Consider the following 21,915-nt stretch of genomic DNA (forward strand, 5'->3'; position numbering starts at 1 on the left):
CCCCACCGCGACTTGGGCTCCACCCACCCGTAGAGACGCCAGGCGCGGCACCCCTCGACCACTGACGTTGCACAGCCAGATGGCCTCGGTCTTCTGGGGTGCCACGTGCAACCCCAGACGCTCTACTTCGGCGACGACTCGTGCCGTCCCTTCCTCCGCGAGGGCCACGGCCCTCCTCCACGTATCCCCGCCGGCTATCACCAGAGTGTCGTCGGCGTAACAAACCAACGACACGCCGACGGGGAGGTCAGCCCTCAGCACCGCGTCATACGCCAAGTTCCACAGGAGCGGCCCGAGGACCGACCCCTGTGGAACCCCGCGGTGCACCGCTCTCTGCTCCATCCCGTTCCGACCCGGATATTGGACTTCCCTGCCCCGCAGATAATCCCCGATCAGTCGACATAGATAGGCGGGCACCCGGTGGTACTGGAGTGCCCGACCTATCGCCCCCCAGGAGACGGTTTTGAAGGCGTTGGCAATGTCTAGTGAGACTGCCAACGCCACACCCCCCCGGGAGATTGCCGATTCCGCCAGGGTCCGCACTGTCGCTATGGCGTCGACCGTGGAGCGGCCCCGGCGAAAGCCGAACTGTCGGTCGGCCAGATCAGGGCCGACGCGGGACAGGTGCCTCTCAAGCCGCTACTGCCCAGGCCCTGCCAGGTATGCCGTCCGGTCCTGGTGCCGTCTTCTTGGCAGCCATTCTCCGGACAGCCCTGGCCAGCTCCTCCTCAGAAACCCCCAGTTCGTCGGACCACCAAGGCGGGTGGTCCGGCTGTGGCTCGGGGGGATGCAGGATCGCCTCTCCCCCAACAGGGAAGAGGACGCGCATAGTTTCCCCGAGCAGCTGGGGGTCGAGGCTCTCTGTGACCGGGGGCGCCCATGATCGCATCTTGCCTGCGACCATATGATAGGGGCGCCCCCATGGATTTGCATCCAGAGAGCCGAGGAGCTCCGCGGTCCTTTCGCGGTCGCGATGGCCCGGCGGAGGGTTCTTCGCGCCAGGGAAAATTCCCCGCGCAACCCCACCACCACTGCCTCCGTCGCCCCGCGCCGTCTCCTGGCGCGGGTGTACCGGCGTCGGGCGACAACGCAACGAGTGCGTAAGTCCTCGATCTCGCCCGGCCACCAGTACACGGACCCCCCTCGGCTCAGGGCGGTGGCCCGCGGCATGACTGCGTCGCACAAGGACGTCATAGTCTCGCGGAACCAACGCGCCCCGGCAGAAGGATTGCCGAGGGTCCGGCGTGGCATCTCCTGCCATGCCACAACGGAGGCTGCCATCGCAAGGGCGTCCGGGTCCAGCCTCTTGGCGGACCAGCGTGGCGCCGGGTGTGCTTCCCTGCCCGGTTGGCGGGTTCCATTTACGCCGGGGGTCGCGGATACGGAAAACGTAATATAGAGGTGGTCGCTTAACGTGGCCACCTCTTCCGCGACCCTCCAGTCGGACACACGGCGCGCTATGGCGGGGCTCGCCAACGATATGTCGACGATCGACTCGCCCCGCGCGTGCACGCACGTGCTCACGGCCCCCTCATTCAACACTACGAGGCCGTGACCCGTCGCCCATACGAGCATCGCGTCGCCCTTCACGGTCGTCCTGGGACAGCCCCACGCCGCAGCGTGGGCATTAAAATCTCCCAGGACGAGTACCCCACTGGCGAGGTGTGGAGAGATGCATCTCCCCACCCCGTCGAGGTACGCCTCGAATTCGGAGAGTACTGCCAAGTGATCGCCGAGACACCGTTAAGGTCCCCCACCCAAGCTGGGTGTTTGGGGACACGATAGGGCTCGGCGATCACGGCCATCCCGATGTTCCACTGCCGGAGGGTTTGGAGCATGAGATCCTGGGCCCCCCGGCAGTGGTTTAAATTGACCTGGAGGAGGCGTTGAGACATTATCGGATCTCACCCGTGGCCTCCTCCAGGCCTCCCCTTCCAACGTTTAGGGGCGCAACCGCCCGCCCCGGATCTTTGCCGCCGTACGAGGCCATCACCCCCCTACTAAGGGGCTCTGACCCGCACGGCGACTGGGTTACTGCCTGTGGTGGGGGCTCTGCAGCACCCCCACACGACAACATACCTTCCGATTTCGTGGAGGTGGAGGGCGCCGAGTCGCAGGGCGCCACATCCACCTCCATCATCTCCATCACCGGTGGGGATGCGGGTGCACACCCCACCACCTTCGCTCCCGTCGCGACAGATGCCGGGGCGGGGTTGACCCCCGACACCACAGCTGGGGACGGCTGGGTACAAGCCGCCCCTTGGACCTCCATCGCGACGGGCACCGGCGCCGGCTCAACACCAGCCGGCACCGTGGATGGGGGCACACCCGCCCCTTTCGCCTTTTTCCCCTTCCGCTTGGGGGGACGGCACGCCGCCCCACCCATGCGGTGATCCGCCGGCCGCCCCAAGCCCACACAAAGGGGGCATTTAGGGGCGGCCGTGCACTCCCGTGCGGTGTGGGAGGCCCCTACGCAGCGGTAGCAAAGGCCGCTGCGATCAATCGTGCTGGTGCACCGCTGCCGGACATGTCCGAACTCCAGGCAGCGGTGGCACTGCAGCGGCCTCGCTACGAGTACTGCCAGCCGGGCCTCGAAGAAGCCGACCATAAGTCGGCCGGACTTCGCGAGCTTGGTTGCAGCGCGAAGGGGACAGCGGGCCCAGGCAGTAAACATGCCCGAGCTGTCCCGACGGAGGTCGCCAACTTTGACCTCCGCTCCGCCGCAACCCCCGGCTGTGGCAAGGGCCTCCCTAACAGCCTGCTGGGTGGCTGCCTCCGACAGGCCGGAAATACGTATCTCGGCCTGTTTTTGGGGGCAAGCCACCCTAACACCCTCCACCTGGAGGGCCCCCTCAAGACGCGCCCTCAGGACTGACGCCTTCTCCTTCCCCTCTTCACCGGGGATCGCTAAGAGAAGCGCCCCGGTGACCGCCCTGGTGGGGCGCATCCCGGTGATCCCGAGATCATGGCAGATCCCGGGCATCACCCTATTGAGGAGGGGGCCCAGATCTCCTTCGCGCCCAGTAGCGGCGGTCACCGAGACTGCCGCATTCCTTGGCAGCCTCGGTAATTTGACCGCCGCAGACTGGGTACCACTCCTTTTCTTCACGCCCGCCGCAGTATTGGCGGCAGGCTGACGCGACGCGACGGACTTACCGCCCTTGGTGGTGGATGCGGCAGGTGCCGCACCCTTCTCTCCTGCCTTTTTCTTCCCCCGCCTCACCACCTCCGCCCACGTGCTCTGCCCGTCGTTGGCGAGGACAGGGTTGGACAATGCCCTGTTGTGGGCGGGCGGAGCGGACCTGCCGCTGTCCGCCTTGGGTGGTGGTGGAGGGGGACGAGGCGATGCCTTCAGCGGCATCGTAGCTTTCGGGGTGGGTGCATTCTGCACGCCCGCCCCTCCGGCCGCTGGTGTGCCACTTTGGGACTTCGCAGCGCCTCGCTTCTTTGGGGTAGGTTTGGTGGGTTCCGCGGGGACTTCCACCGGGGCATTCACGCGGCCCGATTTCGTTGGCACGACCCCCTTCGCCTTTCCCTTTGGCACCTGTGGCCCTTTCGCCGTAGCCGCTGGGGCCGCCCCCACGGATGGAGGTGGGGGCACCGGACCTTTCCCAAGCGGCGGGCGGGACACTACCCGCCAGACCGCATCCAATCGAGCGTCGAACCGGCTCTCGACTGCCGACACGTGTCTCGCCATCTCGGAAACCCTTTGCACGACTTCGGTCATCATGACCAACAAAGGGTTTCCGGAGGCGGGACTCTCCTCCTCCATCTGGGCGGGACGCTCTGCGGACGACAGTCCTGGGACCGCCGTCTCTATCTCCATGCCGGACTCCCCCTCGGAAAATGTGGACGGAAGGAGATCCTTCCGTCGTGGCCGAGGGGCACAAGGCAGCTCGTGGTCCGGCGGCGTCTCGCCGGCCACTTCCTCGCCTGCTCTCAGCAGCCGTCGCTGCTCCTGCTTGCACCTCAGGCGGTCCACTTCCCGCCTGAGGTGCTCCAACTCCATATCCTTGACCCTCACGGTCTCGGACAGGGTGGTGGCGGTCTTATCTGCCACCTCCAGCCTCTTTTCCAGGGCCTTGGCTCTTCGCTCCCATTCGCCTTGGCGAATTACCACCTCCCGGGCCGGTCTGCTCGGGTTTTCGGCCCGATCAGCTCTGCCGTGCAGCTCCTCGGCGCTGACCATCGCTATCCGAGCAGCCAGACGGAGACCACGGATGTCCGTTGTCTTAAGGTGACTCGCGGTGTCTGCCACCCTGACAACGGACTCCAATTGCTCCGTTAACCGACCCAGGAGCTCGTCCAATCGCATGACCTCCGCTATATTGCGGAGGTCTGCCTGCTTTGGCAGGTGCTTCATCCCCGGACCCAGTTTCTTCGGGTCCCCAAATATACCTCTCGGCCTTCCCGCTCTGGGGCCCTTTCGTTTCCTCTTTCCGGGCCCATAATCGCCGTCGCTAGTGTCGGCACTCTCTCCTTCATCGGCGGTGCGAGGGTTAGGCGCCCATTCGTCACCGTCCTGGGACTCGTCGTCGATGAGTGTAACTTTCTCCCCGCCACACGACGTTGCCACCTGTCCACTCTGGACCGCGTCGCCTAGCGACTGCAGAGGACCTTCGGTGTCATGCCTCTTGCGGGGAGGAGACTGCCTCCCAGGCTTACACCACTCGGCGACATTCAGCCTCTCCAGGCTGACAACCGGGACGGGGCTGGCCCCATGAGGGATAGCTACACCCCCAAGGTGGATTCCCAGCGAGGGAATATCCACCTCCACACTCCTGCCCGTGGGTATAATCCCACCAGGAGGTGGTCCGTTCATTCCGTTGTCCATTATGCCATTCTCGTCTGCCGATTCACGTGCCATTCCGTAATCCATATTTCCAGTCCGGTTGTTTATAAGAGATCCATTCAATTCCATGTTTGTTCCCACGAGCGTGGTCGGAATGGAGGTCACCCCAGGCAGAGCCGCCATGCCTGGGGAAGCCTAATACTCCGGGGGATCGGCAGGTCCCCCGGAGGTGGTCGCTAGGGATTGGGCCTTCTCTCCCAACCATGCATCCCATCGCCGCGCACCATAACTTAGGATTAGAGGGTAAGTTATAGAGTTACCATCCTCGCGGCCCAGCCGGTTAAGCCGAGGCCCCCGGTCCTCCTGCCGTCACGTACCATTCACAAAACCAAAACTGGAGTTGTGAATGGGTCGTTGCGACGACCAACAGGAGGCTTACGGTGTGAATAGCATCAGGTACCTCGGGGTCGCTACGCCCCGTACTGCGCCGGACACCTGGCCGGACACAGCCCCTGAGGGGGCATAACCCAGATCTAACCGGTGTTACCGACTAAAATACTGAGGGAAGCCAGATTTAATTGACTGTTACTGTGTGGTACCACATTACTACATGATTCAAACCCGAAAAAACCCAGGATCTGGCCAACAAGTATGCGAAGAAGGCAAAATCATCAGCCAGATGCGGGCATAACCCAGACCTAACACAGACCTAACCGGTTTTATCCTCTAAAATATTGATCGAAAGGAAGTTTAGTGGACTGTTTCAGTGTGGTACCACATTACTACGTGATTCAATCCCGAAAAAACCCAGGATCTGGCCAACAAGTATGCGAGGAAGGCAAAATCATGTGCCAGATGCGGGCATAACCCAGACCTAACCCAGACCTAACCGGTGTTACCGACTAAAATACTGACCGAAGCCAGGTATAATTGACTGTTACTGTGTGGTACCACATTACTACGTGATTCAAGTCCGAAAAAAGCCAGGATCTGGCCAACAAGTAAGCGAAGGAGACAAAATCATGAGCCAGATGCGGGCATAACCCAGACCTAACCCCGACCTAACCGGTTTTATCCTCTAAAATATTGATCGAAACCAGGTTTAATTGTCTCTTTCAGTGTGGTACCACAATACAACGTGATTCAAACCCGAAAAAACCCAGGAACTGGCCAACAAGTATGCGAAGAAGGCAAAATCATGAGCCAGATGCGGGCATAACCCAGACCTAACACAGACCTAACCGGTTTTATCCTCTAAAATATTGATCGAAACCAGGTTTAATTGTCTGTTTCAGTGTGGTACCACATTACTACGTGATTCAAACCAGAGAAAACCCAGGATCTGGCCAACAAGCATGCGAGGAAGGCAAAATCATGTGCCAGATGCGGGCATAACCCAGACCTGACCCAGACCTAACCGGTGTTTCCGAATAAAATACTGAGCGAAGCCAGGTTTAATTCACTGTTACTGTGTGGTACCACATTACTACGTGATTGAAACCCGAAAAAACCCAGGATCTGGCCAACAAGTATGCGAAGAAGGCAAAATCATGAGCCAGATGCGAGCATAACCCAGACCTAACCCAGACCTAACCGGTGTTACTGACTAAAATACTGACCGAAGCCAGGTATAATTGACTGTTACTGTGTGGTACCACATTACTACGTAACTCAAGTCCGAAAAAAGCCAGGATCTGGCCAACAAGTAAGCGAAGGAGGCAAAATCATGAGCCAGATGCGGGCATAACCCAGACCTAACCCCGACCTAACCGGTTTTATCCTCTAAAATATTGATCGAAACCAGGTTCAATTGTCTGTTTCAGTGTTGTACCACATTACTACGTGATTCAAACCAGAGAAAACCCAGGATCTGGCCAACAAGCATGCGAAGAAGGCAAAATCGTGTTCAGACGCGGGCATAACCCAGACCTAACCAAGACCTTACCGGTGTTATCCTCTAAGATCTTGATCGAAACCATGTTTAATTGTCTCTTTCAGTTTGGTACCACATTACTACGTGATTCAAACCAGAGAAAACCCGGGATCTGGCCAACAGGCATGCGAAAAATGCAAAATCATGAGCCAGATGCGGGCACAACCCAGACCTAACCAATACCTAACCGGTGTTATCCTCAAAAATATTGATCGAAACCATGTTTAAATTTCTCTTTCAGTGTGGTACCACAATACAACGTGATTCAAACCCGAAAAAACCCAGGATTTGGCCAACAAGTATGCGAAGAAGGCAAAATCATGAGCCAGATGAGGGCACAACCCAGACCTAACCCAGACCTAACCGGTGTTACCGACTAAAATACTGACCGAAGCCAGGTTTAATTGACTGTTACTGTATGGTACCACATTACTACGTGATTCAAACCCGAAAAAACCCAGGATCTGGCCAACAAGTATGCGAAGAAGGCAAAATCATGATCAGATGCGGGCATAACCCAGACCTAACCAAGACCTAACCGGTGTTATCCTCTAAAATATTGATCGAAACCAGGTTAAATTGTCTGTTTCAGTGTGGCACCACATTACTACGTGATTCAAACTAGAGAAAACCCAGGATTTGGCCAAAAAGAATGTGGAAAATGCAAAATCATGAGCCAGATGCGGGCATAACCGAGACCTAACCCAGACTTAACCGGTTGTAGCCGACTAAAATACAGACCGAAACCAGGTTTAATTGTTTGTTTCAGTGTGGTACCACATCACTACGTGATTCAAACCCGAAAAAAACCAGAATCTGGCTAACAGGTATCCGAAGAATTTTTTTTTTTTTTTTTTTTTTGTCGTGGGGAAAATCTTCGAAAGACTCCCTCCCACCTCCTTGGGGAGAGGTGGGAGGGGTGTGTGGGATTCCCCGCGCCCGTACAACGACAGGCGCGGGACCTACCCACTAAAAACCCCACGGTGACCCTTCGGCACGCTTTGGGAGGATACCGGGAATCGCTCGAAGCATTCTTCCGGTATCCTCCCCGTGCCCGCGCTTTCGCGCCCATCCCCCGGGGGGACAATCGGTCCCCCCAGTAGACACACTGCCTCAAAGCGGCGGGACGGGGCCACTCCATCCCGCCGCTATCCGTCCCGGGGCCGCGTTTAGTGGCGGCTGCGAGCCCCAACTCGCAACCGCCCTCGACCCCGTTTCCACCCCTCGGCGGCTGGGCGTTCATGGCAGCACCAGACCGCCGAGGGTGCCTCCCCTTGCGTCGGACCGGTAGGGGGAGGCACTTCTACCCCCAACCGGTCCGACCCGGCGCCGCCTGGCGGGAGGAGGGTCCCCTCAGGACCCCCTCCCAGCCTAGGTCATCTGCCACGCCGAGGCGGCCGCCCGCGACGCCTCGCGACCGGGCGACGACCTCGGGCCACCGCACGAGCGCGAGCTTCAGCGCGCCGCTGAAGCTCGCGCTCCCTCCCCGCGGCCTCCTTCTGCAACATTACGTTCTCGCAGAAGGAGGCCACGGCCCTCCACTTCTCCTCGCTGCCGAGCATGGCGCGCACCACGCCCGGCAGCGAGACATCCCGCCCGACGACGCCGACCAGGACACGGCGCTCCCCCTCCCATGCGGGGCATACCTCCAGGGTATGATCCGCCGTGTCCTGCTCAGCGTCGCAGTGGCAGCAACGCGCCGTCGGCTCCTTCCCTATCCGGCACAGGTATCTTCCGAAGCTGCCATGCCCGGAAAATACCTGTGCCATCCGGTAGGTGAGGCTGCCATGGCCTCTGTCCAGCCACTCCTTCAGGAGTGGCCGAACCGCCCCGACAGTCCGGTGCCCCGCGGTTGGCAGAGCCAGCCGCTCCTGCCACGCGAGCAACACGGACTGCCGGGCCTGGCGCTTCAAATCGCCCCAAGCAGGTTCCTGCCCGCCCGGGACCGCCCCCACCCCCGCGCGACGGTCGACGCGGTGCCGGTACATCACCGCGTGCGACCGCACGAGCAGGTCCATGGGCGGCATCCCCGCTAGAACCGTCGCCGCCTCATGTGACATGGTCCGATACCCGCGGACGACCCTGAGCGCCATGCGCCTCTGCACCCGACGCAGCATAGTCATGCTGCGCCGGGAGGCAGCCAGGTCGTCCGCCCAGACGGGGGCCCCGTATAGGGCCACCGACTGGACCATCGCCACATAGAGGCGACGAACTCGGCCCGCCGGGCCCCCCAGGTTGGGCAGGATCCGGCCCAGAGCCGCAACCATCCTTTCCAACCGGGGGACCAGGCAGCGGAAATGCTCCTCGAAACGCCAGTGGCTATCGGGGATCAGCCCTAGATACCTGATCTGGGGCTTTACCTCGATGTCAGCCCCACCCACCCGGATCAGAGGGGGTGGCGGATCCTGCCGAGGTGAATGAAACGCAATCACCTCGGTCTTATGGACCGCCACCGTCATCCCCATCCCCCTGATCCGGTCGACGACGCGTTGCGACCCCTCCTCCGCGCGACGCATGGCCCTCCCCCAGTGCGGCCCGACGGCCAGCACCAGTGTGTCATCCGCATAACACACCGTGCTGACGCCGTCGGGGAGGCCGGCCCGCAACACCGAGTCGTACGCGATGTTCCACAGGAGTGGCCCGAGGACCGACCCCTGCGGAACATCGCAGTACACCTCCCTCCGCATATCTCCATCCCGGCCCGGATACTCGATCCACCTGCCGCGGAGATAATCCCCGACGACCGCCCAGAGACAAGGGGGGACTCGATGATATTCGAGTCCCCTCCTTATCTCTTCCCAGGGGAGGGTGTTAAAGGCATTGGCAATATCCAAGGATATTGCCAATGCCACCCCCCCCCCCCCGGGAGACGGCCGCCTCCGAGAGGGCCCTCACACGACCTATCGCGTCGATAGTCGATCGGCCCCCCCGGAAACCGAACTGGCAGTCGGCCAGACCGGGATCACCCCGCGACAGGTGCTCGACGAGGCGGGCAGCAATCACACGCTCGAAGAGCTTGCCCACCTCGTCGAGGAGACAAATGGGCCGGTATTCGGCCCTCAGGGGCTGCCAGCCTTTCAGCTGCAGTACGGGCTTAACGAACCCGGGGTACCCGAGTCATACACACACCGTAAGCCTCCTGTTGGTCGTCACAACGACCCATTCACAATTCCCTATTGGTTTTGTGAATGGTACGTGACGGCAGGAGGAACGGGGGTCTTGGCTTAACCGCCTGGGCCACGAGTATGGCGACTCTATAAAATCGCCCTCCAATCCTAAGCTATGGTGCGCGGCGATGGGATGCATGGTTGGGGGAGAAGGCCCAATCCCAAGCGACCACCTCCGGGGAACCTGCCGAACCCCCGGAGTATATAGGCTTACCCGGGTAAGGCGGCTCTGCCCGGGCGGACCTTTTCTTCCGACCTGCTCGTGGGTGTATTATGGAGTTCAATATTAAAACGGGGATGGGACGGGGTAAGTCAGAGGGGGAGGACGAAGGCGGTGTTGGGACTGGAGTGACGGCGCTCGCGCCGCCTCCAGCGCCTGGCCCGGCTTCGTGGAAGGTGGAGGAGGACGACGAGACTGCGTCAGTCTCGTCCTTCTCCTCCACCAGGAGCCTCATAGGCTCCAAGAGAAAGAGGACGGGGCAGGCCGTCAATGGAGTGGGCAAGGCGATGAGCCCGGCTGTCCGGATAAGTTGTCTCAGGGACGAGGTGACTGAGGAGATATCGGAGAGGATCTCCTCGTCCCTGAGACGAGTGGAGAAAGTGGTCGCTGCCTGCTCTTTTAAGGGGCAGAAGAGCGGCGGGGCAGAGGCTCTGAGGGAGGCTGCCCAAATGATGAGGGACGCGGCGCGGGAGCTAAACGGGCGGAACGCCCGTCTGCAGCTCCTGTTGGAGGAGGAGCGACGGGGGAGGATGAGGCCAGAGGCGCGCTCGAACAGCGCGGCCCTCCCTCCTGTCCTCCCTCCTCCTACGGCGCGCCCTCCTGCGGTCGTTAGGAAGCGGAGTGCGGCGGAGGTGGTGCGGGCCCGCACGGGCCCTTCCACACGCACTCCGCCCGCGCTGAGGTCCCCATCCTCCTCAGAGGACGATCACCTGAGGAGGATAGGGGACATGATTGATAAGAGTCTGGCCGCCTTCCGGGAGGAGCTCCTCCCCGGAAGAGCCGTCGCTGGGAGGGTGGTGCAACCCCGACCAGTGGCAGCAAGGCCGGGGAAGGCGAAGGTGGGGGGAGCGAAGGCTCCGCCCACCGTGGCGAATGCGGGGCCTCGGGTCGTGACCCCCAAGGGGGGAAGCGTACGCGTGGTCCCGGTTCCCGCGTCCTCCGCGGCACCGCCCCAAGGGGGGGTGTCATGGAGCGAGGTTGTGGGGCGGAGGGCGAGGAGGGCGGCGAAGAAGGCCTCGCAGGCGCAGCCTCCGCCCCCGCTGCCCGCGGCCAAAGGAAAGGCCACGAAGGCGCGACTTGGCCGCCCCCCTAAAACGGCAGCGGTAGCGCTGACCGTTGCGCAGGGGGGCAACCTGACCCTCGCGGAGGCGATGCGGCTCGCCAGGGACAATGTGTCCCTCAAAGAGCTTGGCATCGCTTCCGTCAGGGCGAAGCGGGCCGTGACAGGGGGTCTCCTGCTGGAGATCCCCGGTCCAGACGGCGGCGTGAAGGCCGACCGACTTGCCCAGAGGCTCCGGGAGCAGCTGGGCGAGCGGGGTGTCCGGGTCGCCCGGCCCACGAAGCGCACGGAGATGCGCGTGTGTGGGCTGGACGCCTCGGCCACCGCGGAGGACGTGGCGCGTGCCCTAGCAAGGGCGGGGGATTGCCCTGAGGGGGATTTGCGGGTCGGGGAGATCCGCAGATCTCCTTCCGGCCTGGGGTCCGTGTGTGCCCGCTGCCCCCTCTACGCCGCTCATAAATTGGCGGAATCCGGGAGGGTTTAGGTGGGGTGGGTTTCGGCGCGAGTGGAGATACTCGCGCCGCGCCCGCTCCAGTGTCACCGCTGCTTCGAATTGGGGCATGTGAGGCAGTGGTGCACCTCGCCGGTGGACCGCAGCGGTCAATGTTACCGCTGCGGGGCGAAGGACCACCGCACGAGCCAGTGCTCGGCGGCCCTCCACTGCCCGCTATGTGCGGACAGGAGGATGCCAGCCGACCACAGGGTGGGGAGCAGGAAGTGCTCACCCCCCCTCCCGGAAGGAGAGGAAGAGGCGGGCAGTTCCGACTCCGGCGCCGCGGGCGGTGGCATCGTCCACCATGGAGGTGGACGGTGCCACGGGGACGGACAGCCGGGAGGAGGCTGGGGCGGTCGGTAATTAATGGCGCCCCGCCTCCTCCTCCAGGCCAACCTCAACCACTGCCGCGCGGCACAGGATATGATGTCCCAAGTCCTCGCGGAGTGGGAGGTTGGCCTGGCTGTCGCCGCCGAGCCGTACCGCGTCCCTGATCACCCTCATTGGGTGGGCAACGCGGACGGCTTGGTGGCGACGGTATGGGGAGGTGGCGACGGGTCCCCGCCGTTCTCCATGCTGGAGCGCGGTCGGGGATTCGTCGCCGTGGACTGGGGGGGAGTCGCCGTGGTGGGGTGCTACATATCGCCTCGCAGCGGTCACGTCGCGTTCGAGCAGTACCTGGCCGAGGTCGTGGCATCCGTGCAGCGCTGCGCGGCCCGGCCGGTGCTCGTCCAGGGGGACTACAACGCCAAGTCGGTGGCGTGGGGGTCCCCTAGGACTTCCGTTCGCGGCGGGATCCTGGGCGACTGGGCGGCGGGGCTCGACCTTCGGTTACTGAACCGGGGGTCGGAGCACACGTGTGTGCGGCGATATGGGGGGTCTATCGTGGATGTTGGATTCGCGACCCCCAACGCCGTGCGCATGGTGTCGGGGTGGCACGTGGTCGCGGGGGCAGAGACACTCTCGGACCACCGGTATATCCGGATGGAGGTCTCTGCCGCCGCGGGGGATGCATCCCGACACCACCGTCCGGGTGGTAACCCACCGCGCCGCCGGGCGCTTCGGCGCCTGGACAAGGACGCCCTGATGGCAGCTGCGCTCGCTGCAACTTGGCCGCAGGCAGCGGCCGAATTGCCGAGTATAGAGGAGGAGGTCGCCCGGCTCAGGGGGATGGTCGCGAACATTTGTGACGCGGCGATGCCCCGGATCGGGCGGGCTTCTCCTCGCCAGGCGGTGTACTGGTGGTCGGCCGCGATCGCGGAAATGCGAGACGCGAGTGTCCGCGCCCGACGCCAGTACACCCGCGCGCGCCGTTGCCTACGGAGAGACGATAGCGTGGCGCGAGCGAGGGCAGATGACCTGTATGAGGCATACCGCATGTCGCGGATGGCTCTGCAGGTCGCCATCAAACGGGCCAAGACCCGGGCATGGAAGGAGCTCCACGAGACCCTTGATGACGACCCTTGAGGGCGCCCTTATAAGGTGGTGCTGAACAAGCTCCGCCCGTGGGCGCCCCCCGTCACCGAGGGTCTTGACCCCCGGCTGCTGGAGGGCATGGTCAATACTCTTTTCCCAATTGGGGAGATGGTAACACGTCCTCCGGCAGAGCCGACGGCCCCGTTGGAGTGGGTGGCCGCGGCCATCAGACGGCTCGGGGCGCGTAACACAGCCCCGGGTCCGGATGGTGTGCCTGGCCGGGTTTGGATCTTAACCCACGGCGTCCATGGGGCCGACCTCAGGCGGTTGTTTAACCGATGCCTGAGGGACGGGCGATTCCCCCCCCCAGTTGGAAGGTGGCGAGGATGGTCCTCCTCCGGAAGGAGGGTCGGCCCGCGGAGACTCCATCCGCATACCGGCCCATCTGTCTCCTCGACGAGGTGGGCAAGCTCTTCGAGCGAGTGATTGCTGCCCGCCTCGTCGAGCACCTGTCGCGGGGTGCTCCGGGCCTGGCCGACTGCCAGTACGGTTTCCGGGGGGAGGGGGAGGCCGGTCGACGGTCGACGCGATCAGTCGGGTCAGGGTCCTCTCGGAGTCGGCCGTCTCCCGGGGAGGGGTGGCGTTGGCGGTATCGCTGGATATTGCCAACGCGTTTAACATCCTTTCCTGGGGGGAGATACGGAGGGGGCTCGAATATCATTGGGTACCCCCGTGTCTCAGGGCAGTCGTCGGGGATTACCTCCGCGGCAGGTGGATCGAGTATCCGGGCCGGGATAGTGATATGCGGAGGGAGGTCTACTGCGGGGTTCCGCAGGGGTTGGTCCTCGGGCCACTCCTGTGGAACATCGCGTACGACGCGGTGTTGCGGGCCGACCTCCCCGACGGCGTCAGTGCCGTGTGTTACGCAGATGACACACTGGTGCTGGCTGTCGGGGCTCAGTGGGGGAGGGCCAAGCGCCTCGCCGAGGAGGGGGCGCAACGCGTCGTCGACCGGATCAGGGTGATGGGGATGACGGTGGCGGTCCATACGACCGAGGTGATAGCGTCCCATTCACCTCGGCAGGATCCGCCACCCCCTCTGATCCGGGTGGCTGGAGCTGATATCGAGGTGAAGCCCCGGATGAGGTATCTGGGTCTGATCCTCGTTAGCCACTGGTGCTTCGAGGAGCATTTCCGCTGCCTGGTTCCCCGGTTGGAGAGGATGGTCTCGGCTTTAGGCCGGATCCTCCCCAATCTGGGGGGCCCGGCAGGACGAGTTCGCCGCCTCTATGTGGCAATGGTTCAGTCGGTGGCCGTATACGGGGCCCTCGTGTGGGCGGACGACCTGGCGGCCTACCGGCGCAGCATGACGATGCTGCGTCGGGTGCAGAGGCGGATGGCGCTGAGGGTCGTCCGCGACTACCGGACCGTGTCGCATGAGGCTGCGACGGTTCTTGCGGGGATGCCGCCCATGGATCTCCTCGCGCGGTCGCATGCGATGATGTATCGTCATCGTGTCGACCGTCGCGCGGGAGTAAGGGCGGTCCCGGGAGAGCAGGAACCTGCTTGGGGCGATTTGAAGCGCCAGGCCCGGCAGTACGTGGTGCTCGCGTGGCAGGAGCGGGGCACCGGACAGTCAGGGCTGTTCGGCCACTCCTGTGTGAGTGGCTGGACAGAGGCCATTGAAGCCTTACTTACCGTATGGCACAGGTATTTTCCGGGCATGGTAGCTTCGGAAGATACCTGTGCCGGATACGGAAGGAGCCGACGGCGCGTTGCTGCCACTGTGACGCCGAGCAGGACACGGCTGATCATACCCTCCAGGTATGCCCAGCGTGGGAGGGGGTGCGCCGTGTCCTGGTCTGCGTCATAGGGCGGGATGACTCGCTGCCAGGTGTGGTGCGCGCCATGCTCGGCAGCGAGAGGAAGTGGAGGGCCGTGGCCTCCTTCTGCGAGACCGTAATGCTGCAGAAGGAGGCCGCGGGAAGGGAGCGCGAGCTGCAGCGGCGCGCTGAGGCTCACATGGTGGCGCGAGGGCGTCGCCCGGGCGCCAGGCGTCGCGGGCGACGGCCTTTGCGCGGCGGATGACCCTGGCTGGGAGGGGGGCCCTGAGGGGAGCCTCCTCCCGCCAGGCGGCGATGGGTCCGGCCCTCGGTGGCCTGGAGCGGCCATGAGCTCCCGGCCGCCGAGGGGTAGAAACGGGGTCGCAGGCGGGTGCGAGTTGGGGCTCGCAGCCCGCCAATAGATGCGGCCCCAGACGGTTGGCGGTGGGATGGAGTCACCCTGTCCTACCGCTATGAGACAGAGTGTCTACCGGGGGGACCGTTTGTCCCCCCCGGGGATGGGCGCAAGGCGCGGGCACGGGGAGGATACCGGAAGAATGCTTCGAGCGATTCCCGGTATCCTCCCAAATCGTGCGGAAGGGTCACCGTGGGGTTTTTAGTGGGTAGGTCCCGCGCCCGTCATTCTACGGGCGCGGGGAATCTCACACAACCCTCTTGCTTCTCCCCAAAGAGGTGGGAGGGAGTCTTTCGAAGATTTTCCCCACGACAAAAAAAAAAAAAAAAAAAAAAAAAGCTTACTGCTTGCTTACAAGCTTACTGCTTCCTTACTAGATTCCTGCTTGCTTACTAGCTTACAGCAAGCTTGCTACCTTGCTGCTTGCTTTCTAGCTCACTGCTCGATTACTTCAGTACCGCTTTCTTACTGGCTCACTGCTTGCTTACTAAAATACGGCTTCCTTAACAGCTTACTGTTTGCTAACTAGAATTCTGTTCCTTTAATATGTCCCTGCTCGCTCACTAGTTTACTGCTTGCTTACTGCCTTCTGGCTTAGTGGTTGCTTACTAGCATCATGCTTTCTTACCAGCTCACTACTTGCCTACTAGCTTACTGCTTCCTTACTAGCATACTGCTTCCATTCTAGCTTCCTGCTTGCTTACTAGCTCACACATTGCTTACTGTTTACTGCTTTCTTACTAGCCCGCTCCTAGCATTCTAGCTTACTGCTTGCTTACTAGCAAACTGCTTTCTTACTAGTCTGATGCTTGCTTTCTAGCTCACTGCCTGCTTACTAGGTTACTGCTTGCTTACCTGCTTACTACTAGGTTACTGCTTTCTTACTAGCCCGCTCCTAGCATTCTAGCTTACTGCTTGCTTACTAGCAAACTGCTTTCTTACTAGTCTGATGCTTGCTTTCTAGCTCACTGCCTGCTTACTAGGTTACTGCTTGCTTACCTGCTTACTACTAGGTTACTCGCTTACTGCATGCTTACTAGCTTCCTCCTGGCTTACTAGGTCACAGGTTGCTTTCTAGTGTACTGCTTTCTTACTAGCTAATTGCTTCCTTACTATCCTGCTGCTTGCATTCCAGCTTACTTGTAGCTTACTATCTTACTGCATGATTGGAAGCATGCTGCTTCCTTACTACCATACTGCTGGCTTACTAACTCACTGCTTGCGTACAAGCATGCTGCAAGTTTACTCGCTTACATGTCGCTTACTAGCTTACTGCTTGCATACTAGCTTACAGCTTCCTTACTAGGATCCTGCTCGCATAGTAGCTTACTTGTTTCTTGATAGCTTATTGCTTTCTTACAATTTAACTGCTTTCTGGCTAGACTGCTGCTTGCTTACTAGCTTACTGGTTCCTTACTGGCTTACTGTTAGCATACTCGCTTACTGCTTGCTTAGTAGCCGATTGATTGCTTACTAGCATGCTACTTCCTTACAAACTTCCTGCCTGCTTACTAGCATACTGCTTCCTTGCCAGCATACTGCGTGCTTACAAGATTACTGCTTCGTCACGCACTTCCTGCTAGCTTACAAGCTCACTGCATGCTTACTAGCTCACTGCTTGCTTTCTAGCTTATTGCTTGCTCACTAGCATACTACTTCATTGGCAACATACTGCTACCATACCAGCTTCCTGCTTGCTTACTAGCTCACTGCTTGTTTACTAGCTAACTGCATTCATACTAGCTTGATAATTGCTTTCTAGCTCACTGCTTTTTTACAAGCATACTGCTTTCTTACTTGTTAATTGCTTTCTTACTAGCCTGCTGTTTGCTTACTATCTTACTTGTTGCCTCCTAGCTCACTGCATGCCTACTAGCATACTGCTTCCTTACTAACTCCATCCTTGCTTACTAGCTCACCGCTTGCTCACAACCCAACTGCTTGCTTACTAGCTTACTACTTGCTTAGTAACTAACTGCTTTCTTACCAGCTTACTGCTTGCTTACTGGCTTACTGGTTGCTTACTATCTTACTGCTTGCTTCCTAGCATAATGCTTCCTTGGTAGCTCCCAGCTCCCTTCTTAGCTCTCTGCTTGCGCACTAGCTTACTGCTTTCTTACTATCTCACTGCTTGCTTACTAGCATAATTTTTTTTTTTTTTTTTTTTTTTTGTCGTGGGGAAAATCTTCGAAAGACGCCCTCCCACCTCTTTGGGGAGAGGCGGGAGGGTTGTGTGGGATTCCCCGCGCCCGTAGAATGACGGGCGAGGGACCTACCCACTGAAAACCCCACGCTGACCCTTCCGCACGATTTGGGAGGATACCGGGAATCGCTCGAAGCATTCTTCCGGTAGCCTCCCCGTGCCCGCGCCTTGCGCCCATCCCCGGGGGGGACAAACGGTCCCCCCGGTAGACACTTTGTCTCATAGCGGTAGGACGGGGCAACTCCATCCCGCCACCATCCGTCTGGGGCCGCATTTAGTGGCGGGCTGCGAGCCCCAACTCGCACCCGCCTGCGACCCCATTTCTACCCCTCGGCGGCCGGGAGCTTATGGCCGCTCCAGACCACCGAGGGTGCCTCCCCATGGGCCGGACCCATCAGGTCCGACCCATCGCCGCCTGGCGGGAGGAGGCTCCCCTCAGGGCCCCCCTCCCAGCCAGGGTCATCCGCCGCGCAAAGGCCGCCGCCCGCGACGCCCTCGCGCCATCATACGATACGCCATCATACGCCGCTGAAGCTCGCGCTCCCTTCCCGCGGCCTCCTTCTGCAGCATTACGGTCTCGCAGAAGGAGGCCACGGCCCTCCACTTCCTCTCGCTGCCGAGCATGGCGCGCACCACACCCGGCAGCGAGACTTCCCGCCCTATGACGCCGACCAGGACACGGCGCACCCCCTCCCGCGCTGGGCATACCTGGAGGGTATGATCAGCCGTGTCCTGCTCGGCGTCACAATGGCAGCAACGCGCCGTCGGCTCCTCCTCCAATCCGGCACAGGTATCTTCCGAAGCTACCATGCCCGGAAAATACATGTGCCATCCGGTAAGTGACGCATCCATGGCCTATGTCCAGCCACTCACTCAGGAGTGGCCGAACAGCCCCGCCTGGCCGGTGCCCCGCGGTTGGCAGGGCCGGCCGCTCCTGCCACGCGAGCACCACGAGCTGCTGGGCCTGGTGCTTCAAATCGCCCCACGCAGGTTCCTGCTCTCCCGGGACCGCCCCCACTCCCGCGCGACGGTCGACACGATGACGATACATCATCGCATGCGTCCGCGCGAGGAGATTCATGGGCGGCATCCCCGCAAGTACGGTCCGGTAGCCGCGGACGACCCTCAGCGCCATCCGCCTCTGCATCCGACGCAGCATCGTCATGCTGAGCCAGGAGGCCGCCAGGTCGTCCGCCCACACGGGGGCCCCGCATAGGGCCACCGACTGAACCATTGCCACATAGAGGCGGCGAACTCGTCCTGCCGGGCCCCCCAGGTTTGGGAGGATCCGGCCTAAAGCCGAGACCATCCTCTCCAACCGGGGAACCAGGCAGCGGAAATGCTCCTCGAAACGCCAGTGGCTATCGAAGATCAGCCCCAGATACCTCATCCGGGGCATCACCTCGATATCAGCCCCACCCACCCGGATCAAAGGGGGTGGCGGATCCTGCCGAGGTGAATGGAACGCTATCACCTCGGTCTTATGGACCGCCACCGTCATCCCCATCCCCCTGATCTGGTCGACGACGCGTTGCGCCCCCTGCTCTGCTCTCTTACTAGCACACTGCTTGCCTACAAGGTGACTGCTTGCTTACTAGCTTGCTGACTGGTTTCTAGCTTACTGCTTGCCTACTAGCATTCTGCATTCTTACAAGCTTACTGCTCGCCTACAAACTTATTGCTTGCTTTCTAGCGTACTGCTTTCTTAGTAGCTCCCTGCTCGCGTATTTGCTTACTGCATGCTTACTAGTTTGCTGCTTGCTTACTGGCTTACTGCATACTTACTCACTTACTGCTTGCATACTAGCTTGCTGCTTGCTTACCAACTTACTGCTTGCTTACAAGCTTACTGCTTGCTTACTAGCTTACCGATTGCTTACTAGCTAACTACTTTCGTACTAGCTTGCTCCTTGCTTTCTGGCTTACAGATTGCTTACTAGCTTGCGTCCCACTTTCTAGCTAACTGCTTGCATTCTAGCATACTGCTTTCTTACTAGGTAACTGCTTTCTTACTAGCTTGCTGCTTGCTTTCTAGCTTACTGCGTGTTTACTGGCTCATTGCTTGCCACTAGCTTACTGCATGCTTACTAGCTCACTGCTCGCTTAATAGCTAACAGATTTCTTACTAGGCTGTGCTTGCTTTCTAGCTGACTACTTGCATACTAACTCATTGCTTGCTTACTAGCATACTGCCTTCATACTAGCTAATAGCTTTCTTACTAGCCTGCTGTTTGCTTACTAGTTTACTGCTTGCTTACAAGCATACTGCTTTCTTACTAGCTCACTGCTTTCTTACAAGCCTGGTGCTTCCTTACTAGCATACTGCTTTCTTGCTAGCTCACTCCTTGCCTCATAGCTTCCTGCTTGCTTACTAGTCAGCTGCTTGCTTACAGCTTGCTTACTAGCTTATTGCTTGTTTAATAGTATACTGCTTCCTTACTAGCTAATTGCTTTCTTACTAGCATACCGCATGCTTACTGGCTCACTGCTTGCTTACAAGCTTTCTGGTTGCTGAATATCTCACTGCTGACTTCCTAGCTTACTGCTAGCTTACTCGCTTCCTGCTTCCTTGCTAGCTTGCTGCTTCCTTCCGATCTTACTGCCTGCTTACTGGCATACTGCTTTCATACAAGCTAATTGCTTTCTTACTAGCCAGCAGCTTGCTTACTAGGTCACTTGTTGCTTATTAGCTTACTGCTTCCTTACTAGCTTCCGCCTCGCTTACTACCTTACTGCTTGCTTACTAGCTTACTGCAAGCGTACTTGCTTACTGCTTTCTTACTAGCCTGCAGCTTGCTTTCTACCTTACTGCTTGGTTACTAGCTTGCTGCTTTCTTTCTAGCTTACTGTTTGCATACTAGCATACAGCGTCCGTCCTAGCTTCCTCATTGCTCACCTCTTGCTTACTAGGATACTTTTTTTTTTTTTTTTTTTTTTTGTCGTGGGGAAAATCTTCGAAAGACTCCCTCCCACCTCCTTGGGGAGAGGTGCGAGGGGTGTGTGGGATTCCCCGCGCCCGTACAACGACAGGCGCGGGACCTACCCACTAAAAACCCCACGGTGACCCTTCGGCACGCTTTGGGAGGATACCGGGAATCGCTCGAAGCATTCTTCCGGTATCCTCCCCGTGCCCGCGCTTTCGCGCCCATCCCCCGGGGGGACAATCGGCCCCCCAGTAGACACACTGCCTCACAGCGGCGGGACGGGGCCACTCCATCCCGCCGCTATCCGTCCCGGGGCCGCGTTTAGTGGCGGCTGCGAGCCCCAACTCGCACCCGCCCGCGACCCCGTTTCTACCCCTCGGCGGCCGGGCGTTCATGGCCGCACCAGACCGTCGAGGGTGCCTCCTCTTGCGTCGGACCGGTAGGGGGAGGCACTCCTACCCCCAACCGGTCCGACCCGGCGCCGCCTGGCGGGAGGAGGGTCCCCTCAGGACCCCCCTCCCAGCCTAGGTCATCCGCCACGCCGAGGCGGCCGCCCGCGACGCCTCGCGACCGGGCGACGACCTCGGGCCACCGCACGAGCGCGAGCTTCAGCGCGCCGCTGAAGCTCGCGCTCCCTCCCCGCGGCCTCCTTCTGCAACATTACATTCTCGCAGAAGGAGGCCACGGCCCTCCACTTCTCCTCGCTGCCGAGCATGGCGCGCACCACGCCCGGCAGCGAGACATCCCGCCCGACGACGCCGACCAGGACACGGCGCTCCCCCTCCCACGCGGGGCATACCTCCAGGGTATGATCCGCCGTGTCCTGCTCAGCGTCGCAGTGGCAGCAACGCGCCGTCGGCTCCTTCCCTATCCGGCACAGGTATCTTCCGAAGCTGCCATGCCCGGAAAATACCTGTGCCAGCCGATAGGTGAGGCTGCCATGGCCTCTGTCCAGCCACTCCTTCAGGAGTGGCCGAACAGCCCCGACAGTCCGGTGCCCCGCGGTTGGCAGAGCCAGCCGCTCCTGCCACGCGAGCAACACGGACTGCCGGGCCTGGCGCTTCAAATCGCCCCAAGCAGGTTCCTGCCCGCCCGGGACCGCCCCCACCCCCGCGCGACGGTCGACACGGTGCCGGTACATCACCGCGTGCGACCGCGCGAGCAGGTCCATGGGCGGCATCCCCGCTAGAACCGTCGCCGCCTCATGTGACATGGTCCGATACCCGCGGACGACCCTGAGCGCCATGCGCCTCTGCACCCGACGCAGGATAGTCATGCTGCGCCGGGAGGCAGCCAGGTCGTCCGCCCAGACGGGGGCCCCGTATAGGGCCACCGACTGGACCATTGCCACATAGAGGCGACGAACTTGGCCCGCCGGGCCCCCCAGGTTGGGCAGGATCCGGCCCAGAGCCGCAACCATCCTTTCCAACCGGGGGAACAGGCAGCGGAAATGCTCCTCGAAACGCCAG

Source organism: Colletes latitarsis, chromosome 7, assembly GCF_051014445.1.
Source record: "Colletes latitarsis isolate SP2378_abdomen chromosome 7, iyColLati1, whole genome shotgun sequence".
Classification (NCBI taxonomy): domain Eukaryota; kingdom Metazoa; phylum Arthropoda; class Insecta; order Hymenoptera; family Colletidae; genus Colletes; species Colletes latitarsis.